The sequence below is a fragment of the Ochotona princeps genome, chromosome 25 (genome assembly GCF_030435755.1).
Source record: "Ochotona princeps isolate mOchPri1 chromosome 25, mOchPri1.hap1, whole genome shotgun sequence".
Lineage (NCBI taxonomy): Eukaryota > Metazoa > Chordata > Mammalia > Lagomorpha > Ochotonidae > Ochotona > Ochotona princeps.
This window is the reverse complement of record NC_080856.1, coordinates 15,869,890-15,884,390: the sequence shown is the minus strand read 5'-3', so window position 1 is coordinate 15,884,390 and position 14,501 is coordinate 15,869,890. Positions and strand designations below refer to the sequence as shown.

The 14,501-nt window shown below is 51.4% G+C and overlaps 1 protein-coding gene across 2 annotated transcripts in view; it reads right to left on the bottom strand.

Annotated features, from left to right (window-relative positions):
- The window catches only part of NRCAM (neuronal cell adhesion molecule), a 229,535-nt gene extending 219,304 nt beyond the window's left edge, over positions 1–10,231 (bottom strand). For both annotated transcript variants that reach the window (XM_058681470.1, XM_058681471.1), the window contains exon 1: positions 10,071–10,231. The gene's annotated coding sequence lies outside the window, so the exon portion shown is untranslated. The remainder of the gene's footprint in view (positions 1–10,070) is intronic.
- Positions 10,232–14,501: the final 4,270 nt, after the last annotated feature.

Sequence of the window (14,501 nt, the reverse complement as noted above, 5' to 3'; positions counted from 1 at the left end):
AATATATATACCCTATCATGTAAGTTAATGTCAATCCTGAAATAAATTAGCTTTGATTTATATTACAGAGTTCATTATCTCTGAATATCTACTTGACTATTTTGTTCACATGACTGCCATTTTATTTGTCCATATTATTGCCATTCCTTGCCTGTGCCCTTAAAGGTAGAAATACTCATTTGGATGTATCCAATGTTTTTTTTTTTTTTAATGGCTTTTAACCACCATACTGGCAACATGAGAGCAAGACAGCGTCATCAAATCCTTTAAACAAAGATGCCAAAACAGAACTTGGCAAATCTCAAATATTCCATTTTTCAAATAACACCATGTTTCAGTTTCCAAGTGTGGTTTTATGAAACACCAGGAGGAAGTTCAGATGACCTCAAATTGTTGTTGTTGTTTTCAATTGCAGTCCCCTCAGCACCCTGTGCTCCTCAGGAACCATGTTAGCATTCTAGCTATTCACACAGCTAAGCTCCCCCACTACAGTGTTACAAATCAGGTGCTGCCTACCAAACCACCAGGGGAACCCCACATCATACTCACAATATCGGTGGCAAATACAGGAGTGAGGGGACTCAGCCTGCAAGCAGCGAGCTGAAATCATTCTTCATAAACATACCCACACACGAGGGAGGGGGGGAACCCACTGGCTCGTCAATATTGAGAACAGCTTTATCTTGTCACATCTCAAAACACTCTGTGGGCAAGCCCCAAACACTGTAATGTGATTTACAAAAGAAGCTGGCTGGGCATTTCGGTACTGATTCAATTAGAGAGTAGAGGAAAATGTCTCAGAACCGTCCGAAGAATATTTGCAATGCAATTAGGGGGTGCATCTGAGTGCGTGCCAAACACAGGGGCCTCCCCTTAATTCCCACAGCCCAATGTCTTTATGCAGCGGGCAGCATCAAACTGCACTTCCTACAGTTTTCAAACTTTCTGTCAGTTAGCTAGATGTTTACTGAGCACCTCGTCTGGACACTGCACGCTTCGGGTTTGCCACCCAGCACTGTGTACCTTCCTCCAACACCATCTGTCACTTAAGCTTCCACGGATTCAAAAAAAAAAAAATTTCAACGCAAACTCATCTACAGGGCACTCCAATCGAAGCTATAATTCAAATTTCGACATGAAGCTTGCATTCCTTTTCAATGTTCCTCAACTTTGACCCAGCTCCCCCCACCCTCCTTCGCTGAAAAGGGCCAAGACAACAGCCCAGCAAGTGGGGCAGGCAAAACAGGCCTCCTTTGTTCACTTTTGTCCTTTCAGCTCCCTATTGAGGTAAGGGACTGAAAAGGCGCACTGGGCTTCGGCAGCCAGCAGGCTGCTCAGAGAGCCACAAGACTCCGGAGGAAACGCTCCCCACTCCGTTTTCACCTTAAGGCATAGTTAAGGAGTGTGAGGTTAGGACTTTCCCTTATCCTTTCCCTCGAGAAAAAGAGACTCTGTTCGTGGTGTTCAGTGCGAGTTTGGGGTTGTTCATCAAAACTGCACGTTGTAAATCACCCCATGCAAACGCCGAGGGCATCTGGAAGTGGCATGAAATGAGCTTTGAAGTTGAAATTTGGAGAAAGAATCACTGCGTGCTGAATACATATACTGGATGTTTGGAATGCTCTCAGCCCACTAGAAAAAGATAAATCAAATTCATGGCATGTCATCCAGTGGAAGACCTCCTACAGGATTTCCTCTGATCGCCCTGGGAATAGATTCTTCTGGTTACAATGGGGTTTGAACCGATGCATCAGGGACAGTACAACATTTAAATACATCTGTTATGTGTTTATATGTTTGAAATCTCCTTTGCAGTCTTCAAAATATCACTCTGGTTGGGCAGCAATTGTCATGTTCCTTCTTATGTAAATTAAACAATGCAACCTAGAAGGAAATCAGGGAACACAGAACACAAGGGAAGATGGGTCACCCTTGTCTGTCAACTGAATCAGCCCCAGGACAGTCCTGGCAGTGAGCGCAGGTAGTGGCTGTTGGCTTGCTCCTTGCTCCTGGCACACCTTACGGTCACCAGTGTCTTACTGACTTGAGGGAAACCCTCCACCAGGCTGTTAGAAATGATCTTTTTCTAATTTAAAAGTCCCATCTTGTAACCCAGTAAAACAGGTCAATTAAGTCGACACCACAGCGTCAATCAGGTGACGAGGGTTTATGCTGTGACCTTTAAAGGTTCAGAGGTCGGCAGAGGTGCGGAGCTGTAACATACAGCGCCCGCTCACCTCTAAACACCCAGCCAGCATCAGGGGATCCCTTCTGCTCTTTGATTGGACACAAATCTACTCTCAAACTGGAATGAAATTATAACATCATGTTTGGGCAGCCAACAAAAGGATACTGACTTTTAACTGATTTTCACAGCAAACTCACTTAGCACAAGTGCCCTACAGAGATGCTCCGATTCACCTGTCTTTAGCAAAGTAACACAGCAGTCACGGAGAGCATCATGCAAGGATATTAGTCTCCTGTCTTGCTGCTCCAGCTTAACATGTGACAACGTCACTGTGTCACCAGAGCTGTCTTACCCTGCACTCTGACACACATGCGCCCAGCATTTTTCTCACACTTTGCACCAGCTATGTAGTCAGTTAATGCCTACTGGAAGCTTCTTCTGATTCTCAAAAGTTAAACTAAAAGTTAGAAAATCATGCGAACAACATCTTCATAAGGCACAGTATATGAATGTGTAGCTTCAAAAAGCAACACTTTCTTGATAGTGCCAAGAAAGTAGAAAGTACTCCCAAGAGAACAGAAGGTAACCAGGGTTGGTGATCATGTGGACAAACCAGAACCCTGATACCGGGATGCTGGGAGTGTGGAGAGGTGTGACTGCTGTGGAAAACAGCCGGGTGGCGCCACTGACAGAGAACAGACTCACCACAGGCAGTCTCAGGGTACGGAGCCCCAAGGACTGAGAGCAGTGCTCGGACAGGAGCTGATGTCCAGAGCAGCAGCCTAGCCGCCCACAGGTGCAAGCAGCCCACGTGTCTGACAACAGATGAATGATACACAGAATGTAGTATAAACAAACATGGAAACAGCATCAGCTTCCAAAAGCAACCAAGTCCTGTGTCATGGATGAAACCTGAAGACATATCCTAAGGGAAACAGCCAGTCCCCAAAGGACAAACACTGGGTGACTCCACTTACAGCAGGTCCTCCGGGTGGCCAGATGGACACAGATGAGAGCACTGTGGCACAGGAGTTAGGAATGGTCGTTCACAGATCCAGAGGTCCAGTTTAAGGAGCTAAAAATGGTTCTGAAGACGGCCAGTGGAGATAGTTACAAATAGCATTAAGGGAACCTAATGCCACTAAACCACATACACGCTTCTAAAAGGTAAACTGTACGCTTGTATGTAGAGTAAAAAGAAACTGCATACCTAGCACACCATATATAAACACACTGCAGTGGACCCCTCCACTTCAAAGGCAATCTGATAGACACAGTATCGTAGCTGCCAAGCGGGAGAGGGACAAAGCCATCATTTCCTCCCTCTGGCACTCCTCCTTCACCTTTTGCCAGGAAAAACAAACACCTAATCTGATAAGCCGCAGAGAAATGCACAAACTCAGAGGAGTGTTCAATTCTAACAGACAGGCAGGTAGGGAAAGGGAGGGCAAGGCAAGGACACAGGGGATGTGGGTGCAAAGCTGGGAAGGCTGGGCTGAGCAAGAGGAACACATTCTGCATATCCAACACCGAGCATGGTGGCCATAGCCAGTAACACTGTAGTATTCCTTCGATGCACTAAGGCAGCCAGGTAGTACACGTCCTCACCAAAACACAAAGAAAGGTCGCTCTGTGAGGTGAGGAGCGTGTTCATAACAGTGGCTGGAGTATCCACTTCACACTGTGTGTTTGTTGAGGGGCTGGTGTTGTGGCAAAGCCTCTTAAGCTACCACCTGCAATGCCGAAATTCCACGTGCGCAATAGTGTAAGACTCAGCTGCTCAACTTCCACTGCAGCTCCCTGCTAATGCACCTGGAAACACAACCGAAGACGACCCAAGTACTTGGGCCTCTGCACCCAAGTCAGAGACCCAGAAGAAGCTCTTGCTTCCTGACTTTGACCAGGCCCAACCCTGATCATTGCAGCCATTTGGGAAGTGAACTAGTGGATAAAAGATCTCTCTTTCTCTATTTCTCTCTCTCTATTTCTCTCTCTCTCTCTCTCTCTCTCTCTCTCTCTAACTCAGAGTTTAAATGAATAAATAAACTTTTTTCAAGCCATGTTTTAGATCTTAAGCACTGTTGTGGTGATGCAACAACTTAAACTGCCACCTGCAACGCTGGCATCCCATACAGACAGCAGCTGAGGTCTCAGCCGCTCTGTGTCCCCTCCAGCGCCCTCCTGATGAAACAGAACAGCAGCAGCAGGTGATCCAGGTGTCGCCTTGTGGGACACCCATGTGGGAGACGCAGATGGAGTTCCAGGCTCCTACAACTGTGGCCATTTGAGAAGTAGACTAGCGGGTAGAGTGTGTGTGTCTGTGTGTGTTCCTCTATATCTATAATCCTCCCTTTCAAGTAAAATAAGTAAGTCTTTTTTTTAACATCCCTCAGGATTCCTTACTGGCAGCATGCAGAAATCTCTGTCCTGAACAGCCAGGGAGGTTCAGGCCTCCTTCAGAGGAGCAAGCAGGAATTAAAAGAGCGCCCAGCCGTCTTTACCGGGACTCCATCATTCCCTCTTCACCAATTGCCTCTGTGGGAGCCTAACCCCAAACACCTGTCGGGAAACAAGCACACAGACACTCGGTGTTCCCACGTGATTTGTTCGGAGGCAGCCACGCCTCTCAGATGAGCACTGATCTTTGAAAATGGGGATGAGACGCCAAGGCTTCAGGGTGAACAAATCAGGACATAACGAAGAATTGAGAGTAAAGCTACCAGCTTGGGGTGTCTTTGGGGTTCAGCTCTGGGGTGAGTGATAACCAAGGGGGCAAGGGGACTTTGGCTGCGTCCAACATTGTGTTTCTTGATATGAGAAAGGCAGAGTTACAGAGTATGAGACAAAGAGAGAGAAAGAAAAATCTTCCATCTGCTAGTTCACTTCCCAAATAGTCACAATGGCTGGGGTTGGGGTTGGGGTTGGGCTAAGCCAAAGACAGAAGCTTAAAAATTCTACCCTAGGGGTCTGGCAGCGTGGCCTAGCGGCTAAAGTCCTTGCCTTGAAAGCCCCGGGATCCCATATGGGCGCCGGTTCTAATCCCGGCAGCTCCACTTCCCATCCAGCTCCCTGCTTGTGGCCTGGGAAAGCAGTCGAGGATGGCCCAATGCATTGGGACCCTGCACCCGCGTGGGAGACCCGGAAGAGGTTCCAGGTTCCCGGCTTCGGATCAGCGCGCATCGGCCCGTTGTGGCTCACTTGGGGAGTGAAACATCGGACGGAAGATCTTCCTCTCTGTCTCTCCTCCTCTGTGTATATCTGGCTGTAATAAAATGAATAAATCTTTAAAAAAAAAATTCTACCCTAGTCTCTCACCCACTTGGGTCATCTTGGGTGCATCAGCAGGGAGCTGGATCAGCAAGAGCACCAAGACACCAGTGTCACAAGAGAGTGTGACAATACCAGCCCCAAGCAGTATGTTTTTTTAATTAATTTATTTTTATTGGAAAGTTAGATATACAGAGAGAAGGAGATATAGACAGATCTTCTGTCCACTGGTTCACTTCCCAAGCAGCCACAACGGCCAGAGCTGAGCTGATCTGAAGCCAGGAGCTTCTCCGGGTCTCCCATACAGGTACAGGGTCTCAAGGTTTTGGGTCGATTGTTTTCGCAGGCCATAAGCAGGGAGATGACTGAGAAGTGGAGCAGCCAGGACACAAATCGGAGCCCATATGGGATCTCGGCACGTGCAAGGTGAGGACTTTAGCCTGTAGGCTACCATGCCGGGACCAGCAGTACGTTTTTAATGGTAGGGGGGAGAAATGTTTGTAGAAATTCGTAGCCATAGATAATAAACTTAAAATCAATCTCCTTTGAGGGCAGAAACTTTTCTGGCTCACCACTGTGCCTCCTTGTGCATGAAAGGATAAATTCATCACTTTACCCAAAACATTTTCTGTGGGGTTGCATTTAAGACTTGTATTGCACACACAATTTCTGAAGGTCGAATAGACATTCAACCAATAAAGGGATGCTTGAGCACATGTTCTCAGTGCCTTCTCACTCACTTCTAAAGTCTTCGCACTTGGCCATCACCTCTGCCCCACCGGCCTCACAGGAAGTGGACTTGCTTTCTCAGTCCTGGCACTGCTGCAATAGCAGGGATTGGTACCAGCCTTTAGCCCACCACTGTCCTACACAATAAACCTGGGCTGGTTTTTGAAACTTCAGTAGTAGATACAATGCTGTCCATGTTCTCTTACAGCTCTAAAATTCCCAGACTAAGAAATGTTTCCCCAACTTTCCTGTGATAAAATGGAAACTCTGTAAGCAGACCTTGAGCCACCAGAATGACAAACGCAAAAACGAATCCAACTGTGCACTTGATGGGTTAACTGCAATAATCCTAAGAGTAATTGTGGGGACAGCTGAGTTCACTTGAGTCCAAAATCTTTTCTACTAGCCAGTCTGCAGTAGCTTTGTAAACATGCCACACACTCCTATAATTCAAGATACAGGATGCTGTTCCAGAATTGCATGCTGGAGTCCTCTTCAAAGCCAACATCCAACCAAAGGAGTAACGGTCCTCCCACAGGTAAGTCCATAAGGGGACTCAGACCTGGGTGCCGTAAACAGTAGTTGTGCCAAAGAGGCACTTGCCCTTTCCTTAAAATTAAACAGCAACAACAAAAAAAGTAGTTTCCTTAAAAGTTCCAAAAATGTCCCTCTGCAACTGCAAGGGTCTCTGGTGGCTAAGGACAAATGCAGTGGCTGTAAACTGCTGAAGCGCAGGTTAACGGCCATGCATTTAAAGCTGAAAGGGAATAAAAACCCTTCAAGGAATAAAGGGTGAAACGGGTGAATAAGAGGTTATTCCACAGTAAAGTTCTCTAAATTACAACACTGCCTGCTACTGTGAGGTCTGCAGGAGTCAGCACTAAATAGGCTTGGGAATTTCACCCTGGCTTTGAGCAGCAGAGGGTCTTGGACATTTTAGGTATCCAAGTGCCTTTGACAGGCCACCCTTTTATAGGCCAAGCACCCGGGGCTAACAGCTTATCCTATTGCTGCCCTAGTTCCTCACTGTGTGGTCTTGGGGAAGTCACTTGATGGATCTAAGTCACTATCTCCTGGCTTTTAAAATAGAGTGATAGTCTTTGCAGTGGGTACCAGGTCCATGAGCCCAGGGGTGGGAGTACAGCAGGGCTCAGGTTGCCTGATCCAGGTCTTGAGCCCAATTGTAAGGTGAGTGCTGGGTCCATGAGCCCCAGCATCAGGGGTCCAGCAGGGCCTGAGTAGCTTGGCCCTGGATCCTTGGGCCCGCCTGCGAGAACTGGCCCTCCTCAGTAGAAAAGGTGCAGCAGTAGATAGCAGGCCCAGATGCACACACAGGATATGGCAGCCCATCGGGCCCGAAAGGACATCTGGTACCATAGCAAAGAAAGGAGAACAGAACATATGGACAACTACCCCCAGCTGACGGATGACAGCAAGTATCTGGGAGAGCCGAGACTCTAAGGTCGACAGTATCAGACATTGGAAGAGTTTGCTCATCCTTGGATCAGCATTTCAGAACTATCGAAACCACCTGGGCAGAACCCTTGGAGTATGTGCCACATCAGGACCCTGGGTCAACAGTGGGTGGTTGTTACCCATCCCTGGGTACTGGGGCAGTTGGGAGGCTGGGTGTGGCTTCTCTCTTTATCTTCCCCTCCCTGCAGAAACAGGAAGAAAAGAGAGAAAATTTGGAAACAACGATCACACCCACTTTTCGCTACCACTAGATCCCTCCCACCCTGACCAAATACGTAAACATCATCTAAAATAAAATAAATTCTAAAAAGTAAAAATAAAAGAGAATGATGGATGAAATGATGAGGATGTGCAGTAGGCATAGTACCCAGCACATCTAGAACTATGGAAATACACTTTCATTAAACTAAAGCAGAAAAAGCCACGGAGGGCACAAAGCTCTCATAGATGCTGCTTGCCCCTTGCACGTTCTGTATCTGACTGCCTGGATCCAAGACCTGGCTCTCCTACCAATGCCAACTTCCTGTTCATGGGCAGCCTGGAAGCCCAGGGGCCACCACCCACATGGGCGATCCAGAACAAGCCGCCAGTTCCTGGCTTCAACCTAAACTAGCTGTGGCTGTTGGAGGCAATTAGGGGAGCAGAAAATGGGAGAGACCCCTTCCTTTCAAATGAAATTTAAAATACATTTTAAAGCATAAAAAGAGACCACTTTATTACACAAATAAATGAGTAGGAAGTATCCACATGTGCAAATCCACTCCAGCACTTCAGGAAAGCTGCTTTCTGCTCAGGAGCTGTTATTACATTATTTAAACAGCAGGCCTTGGCTAGCCTAAAGCAAACTCGTAGCAAGCAGCTCAGCTTCTCCAGGCTGGTATTCCCTGGCTACGGTGGCTACGGTGGTCCTACCCAGGACAGTCTCAGGGGGAGCTCCTGGAGCGGAACCAAAGCCTCCTGCCCCATTACCCTTGACTCCAGCACTCCCGAAACCCACTGCCTTGGGCCAGAGGAGGCCCAGCCCTACAGACCCGCACTTTTGAGCGTTAACCATCTAGGACCGGGAAAGGAACCAATACTTCCCTCTTAAGACAGCTCAGCGCCAGTCCAGAGCAGCCTGGGGCTAGAGCTCCCGGTGAGAACAGTGCAAGAGGGAGGCGGCCCCCAAAGGCCCCGCCGCTCCGCACCTCCCTCTGAGGCCATGAGCGCGAGGGGCGCGGAAGATGCGGTGCCCGCGGCCAGGGCGGGCAAGGGGACTCGGATAAAGAAGGCCTGTTCGGCCTCCCCAGGACCTAGGGACTACTCCCACAGCTCTGGAAAAAGAGACAACTCCCCGCTCATCCCACCGCAACACCAACTCCCTCCACGCTCTGGCAGATACTAGCCGGAGTGGCTGAACCGGCGAACACTGGAGCGCCCACCCGCGTGACGTGCAGGGGGCCGAGAGTGGCGCCCGGCGCAGATGGCGCTGGCGGCGACAATGATGCTCCGGCGCGGGCAGTCACTCCTGGCTCCGTACAGCATCCTTGGGTTAAGCTGTTGCCAGAACCCGTTGCTGACAGCCTGGGTAGGGCAGCGCAGAGGCGGGAGAGTGTGTGTCAGAGGAAGCGGAGAAGCTGTTCAGTCAGCATCCACCCAGGCGCTCCGGCCCCGACACAAGTCTCTGACCTCGGAAGGTTGGGACCCGGTGGCTGGGACCTCCGGAGTCCGCGCCTACAGGCCAAGAAAGCTGTCCTCACTGTCTCTCCCATTCACTCCCTCGGTTGCATGAATGCTCTCAGGGCAGAGAGAATGGAGCAGGGAGTCGGCCTGGCTACCAGAAGCGGGCGACGCGCGCAGGTGTCACACATCCGAACAAAGCCCACGCCCAGATGTGTCCGTGGGGAGCGGAACGCGCACACTCTCGCGTGACCGCGCGCCAGGCCCGGCCCCTGTGCTGCTTGGCCCGCCGGCACCCAGGGGAGAGACACCCGGCGCCCTCAGACTCTGTTCCCGGGAAGACGCTGCGCAGGGCCACAGCAGCCTCTCCACGCCCGGCTGCCCACGGGGGCGCTCTCCAACGCACCGCTCCGCGGAAAGCGTGGGACGCGCGGGCACCGCCGCTGAAGTTGGCCCCAGACGGGAGGAGGCATCGAGTGGGTGGCCGCCCGCGCCACCTGCGCTGCGGCTTTCCACTGTGTCCTCCTCCCGCCGAGGACCGCGGCTGTACCCGGGGCCTGCGAGGGAGAAAGGGACTTGGCGAACAGCTTCACCCGTGCCTCAGGCGCTGCCAGCCGGGAGAGCGCGCGCTCCGCAGACCCCGTGGCCGGCGTCCTGGGGAGCGCAGCAGCCTCCCGTGCCCGCCTCCGCTCCTGCCGTCGCCCCCGAGCGGGACCCAGTGTCACCGCCAGATGCGCACCGAGCCACTCACGTTCTCGCGCCGCGCCCACCGCTCAGCCGCCGGCGCGCGACTGCCCTGAACGCCGGAGAGCAGCTGCCGCTCGAGCTCCGGGAAGCTGTCGCCTCTGGTGGCCCAGTCGGGCGGTCCCTGTGTGCAGTGACCCGCGCCCGCGCGTCTGAGGCTCGGACTGCGGCGCGCGTCCGCCCGCGACCCTGGTGAAGCGAGGCTGGCCCCGCGCCGGCGCGCGCCCCGCTCCCGCCCTCCAGGCTCGCGCCCCGCGTCGTGCGGTGGCCCCTCCCGGCTCGCCTCCGCGTCCTCCCGTCCCCCGCGCTGCACTCCTCCCCGGCGCCTCCCGCCCCCTTCCCGCCTGGCCGGCCCCTCCCTCCTGCCCGGCGGCGGCAGCGCCAGCTACTGGGCCCCGACCGCGTGCCCCTCCAGGGCCCGGGGACGGGGGTGGGGGGAAGCCGGGATGGCCTCACCTGAGCCGGGGGGCGTGCCGCCAACCACCTTCCTCCTCCCGCGGGCCGTGCGGTGGTGGGTGCGGAGGGCTGCAGTGTTCCGGGGACCGCGGCGGCTGAGATTTGGCTACATACACTGTTCTAGAAAATTGGGTGGTTTTTAAATGCCACTCTCGTGAATTTAGGCTTCCGTGGGAGGTCTGCGATGTTTTTCCCATTTCTTTTAAAAGCGTTTGGCTCCTGAGCAACTCATCCGTGGGGGAGATCGGGTGGGTGTTTTTCGTTTGTTGTTTTGGCAGCCGCACTTTGCAAACAGCTTTCCGAAAGCGGGGAGAGCCTTTAACGTGCGAGCACATGTCTGTTGGTGGTAGGCATGCGGTCTTTGGGTCCTAGTGGACGGGGGGGGGGGGGAATGGGGAGCGTGGGTGGGCGGAAGGGGGAGGGAGGGCTGGGGGGACTTAGTTTACATTTGCTTATGTCAGATGTGGGAGCATTATGAAAAATATGCTGCAATGTAATTAAGAATCAATTATTTTTTTCTGGATGCGTAGTGTTTGAGTGAACACTGCATGCACAAAATTGAGGTTCCAGAGCACCTCTCCTGTGTGTGCAAGATCCTTAGCCTGACACCAAGGCCCGAGAATCTGCCCAGCAAAGCGGACCCAGTTACTCGTCTGCCCACTCTCACCCCACTTGACCGCTGACAGTTGGCTCCAGTTCTCACTGGCCTTGCCTCTTTGTGTCCTCCAGTTTAATTTCAGAAAACACTCTGGTCCCCGCCCCCAGCTCCTGCACTCCCTGCGTCCAGGTGGGTGCAGTGGATGGGGTGGGGACTCGAGTGAGGGGAGCAGGCCTACCTCTCAGGGCCCTGTCGGCCACCCCGTGCTCCAGCGCTAACTTGAGCCTGAACTGGCCCCTGGGGCTCAGCACCCAGCATGCAAGTGAGCAGCCTTGGCTGTGGCTGCCATTGCCAGCCACACAGAGCCTCCTTTTCACACAGTATTGTGGCTGGCCTGGGGACCAGCTCTTCGCATACACACGTAGTTCCTTGGCCCATACTCTGTGGACCCTGGTCGCGACTCACCTGAGAGCCATTTGTCAATCCCTCTAAAATACCTAAAATACCTATTTGTTGTTGTTTTATAGAATCCGATGCATGCTCTGGGCTGCTTGCGGGGACACCCGTGCCTACGACACGGACATCCCACTTCAGCACCAGTTCAAATCCCGGCTGCTGCACTCCTGATCTAGTTGCCTGGGGAAGGTGACCCAAGTCCTTGGGCCCCTGCCACTGCCCTGGGGAGACCCAGACGGAGTCCCAGACTCCTGGCTTGGCTTAGCCCAGCCCCAGCCATGACAGCCATTTCGGGGTTAACTAATGAGCAGAAGACTCGCTATGAGTGTCTTTCTCCCTCTCTCCTGCTCTGCCTTTTCAATAAATAATTCTTAAAAAGAAAATAACAATGAAAAACCTGGGCTAGTGGACTAGTTCTCCACCTTCTAGAAGATGAATTCCACATTTCCTGGTGTGAAAGAGTCTGCCCTGCCTTAGCGCTCCATCCTGCAGTGCAGAGAATTCTAGCTCCAAGCCAATGCCTGTGCTAGAACAATCTTCCACCCCGTTCTTCTTCTGCCAAATTCTTCCTTGTCTTTAAGGCCACATTCATTGATACATCCTTTGGGAATTCTTTACTGAGCCTTTGTGTGTGTCTTATAATAGTGTCTGTAATCTTTTAAAAAAATATTACTTATTTCTTTATTCATTTGGAAGTAAGAGACACAGAAAGGGGAGGAGACGAAGGAAGTGTCCCATTCACTGGTTCACTCTGCAGATGACCACAGCAACCAAGGCTGGACCAGATCACCCACGTGGGTAGCAGGGGCCTAAGCACTTGAACCTTCCTCTTCTGCTCTTCCAAGGCTATTTGCAGGAAGCTGGATCAAAAGTGGAGCCCAAATGGATGCTGGTGTCACAGGCAACGGCGTTACGTGCAACATCACAACATGCCAGTTGGGTTGTCACGTTCTAGTGAGGTTTCCACATCTGACTCCACAAAATGCCTCCATTCTTAGCCTCACTTACCTTCCTGTGAACACCCACCAATACAAATGGAACTCCAGATACACACAACTCACCTCTCCCAGGCTCACCATCCCCACCTGGGTAAAGGACTTCAAGCCCTTCAATTCCCACACTCTCTGCCCCCGTCCCACCACAGGGTCACCCTGAACCTCCTTCTCTGTCCTCTGGTGCCCCAAAGCTCCTCCTACACATGAGCCACTGTATCGAGACGGAAATATTCTGTGCATATTCTTTCCTGGCAGATTCTATGGGACAGCCATGAGAGAAGGAAGGGACGCCCTTTCCTGTTCAGTCCTTGCTCTGGTGCTGAGTGGCTACCTGTCCCTCGGGCACCAATGCAGTGATGCAGAGTCCTCCTCTGTTCCAGTCTCATAAACGCTCTTCTTAAAGGCCAGCCTGTGCTAGGAGCTGTGCTTTGGCCTCGGGCTCTAGCTGTGGTCCTTAAAGTCAGAACAGAGTGGACCACATGTGGTTCTGGTGAGGACATAGACAGAAGCAATGGGCACACAGACAGAAATTTGGGTTTCATTGTCCCCATCTCTAAGGGCAGAATAGCAACCCACAGGGCTATAGTAAGGATCAAGTTAAAGCACTGGACTCCGGGGCCGGCGCAGTGACACAGGAAGCAAATCCTCTGCTCGTGGCACCTGCATCCCATACAGGCACCAGCTTGTGTCCTGGCTGCTTTACTTCCAATCCAGCTCCCTGCTCATGGCCTAGGAAAGAATGCAGCAGAGAATGGCCCAAATCCTCAGGCCCCAGCACAGACCCAGAAGGAGCTTCAAGCTTCCAGCTTTGGATTGGCACAGCCCTGGCAGTAGCAGCCATTTAGGGAGTGAACCAGCAGATGGAAGATCTCTCTTTGTCTCAGCAATTCTGACTTTCAAGTAAAATAAAATCTTCAAAAAAAAAAAAAAAAGAAATAAAAAGCAACAACAACAACACTGGTGCTAAGCAAATTCTGGTTTGAAAAGCAATTGTTTGATAACATGCTTGTCAGACAAACACATGCTTAATAGAAAGTAGAAAGCCAGAAAAGGGGAGAGCTCTGGACAAACTGGCAACCACAATGATCACATCAAAGATCCGATTAGTGCAACAGTGCATGGGAGTTGTAATAATACAGATGTGTGGAATCATTTTAATTTCCAGCTTATTACTTCAACTGCACCACAGCCCCAGCATGGCTGGGGCTTAGTCTCCAGAGAGGATGAGCTGTAGGGAGAATCCAGCAGCTGATGCTGATGCTGCAGGGCGAGCTGAACCGAAGGCAACACGGGAAGAAGGGCTGGGAGGATGGTTTGGAAAAGCATAGAAAGGATGCCTGATTGGGCAAAAAGACTTTCTGCTGCAGACGACTTGATTTGCTTGGCGATGCAGGAGGCATTCTGTTAGTCTGTATGCTGCCAGTGCCAGGCACTGCTCCCCACCTTGCCCCAAAGAGTTCTCCCCTCCCCATCCCTGAGCCTGTTCTGTCTGCCGGTTCTCATCCCAGGTTTTACTCCATCTTCCAGTCCAGGTGAGGAGTGGGCATAAGGAACATCTGTTGTCTTCATCACTGGATAGTAATGGAATTTTCCATGTGACTGGTGCTGGACTTTACATTTATTAACTCATTTAATCTGTGGCTATCCTATGGGGTACGTTCTCTTATCACTTCTGTTTCGGATATGAAGCAGGAGAGGTTAAGTAATTTGCAAAGGTCACACAGCTGGCGTCAGAGATGAGGTCCAAACATTACACCTCCTGAGTCCACAGTCTTCTCTGTGCCAACGCTGCTGGTCAGCGGCAGCCCGCAGGAAATTTGCTTGCTTTTAGGGACCTGTCAGAACGCCAGTGCATTGAAAAGAGCTACATCAGAAAGTCGTGGAGCCCCCCAGTGGCACCTGTGGTGAAAATGTTTCAGCTTTGCTCTTTGTC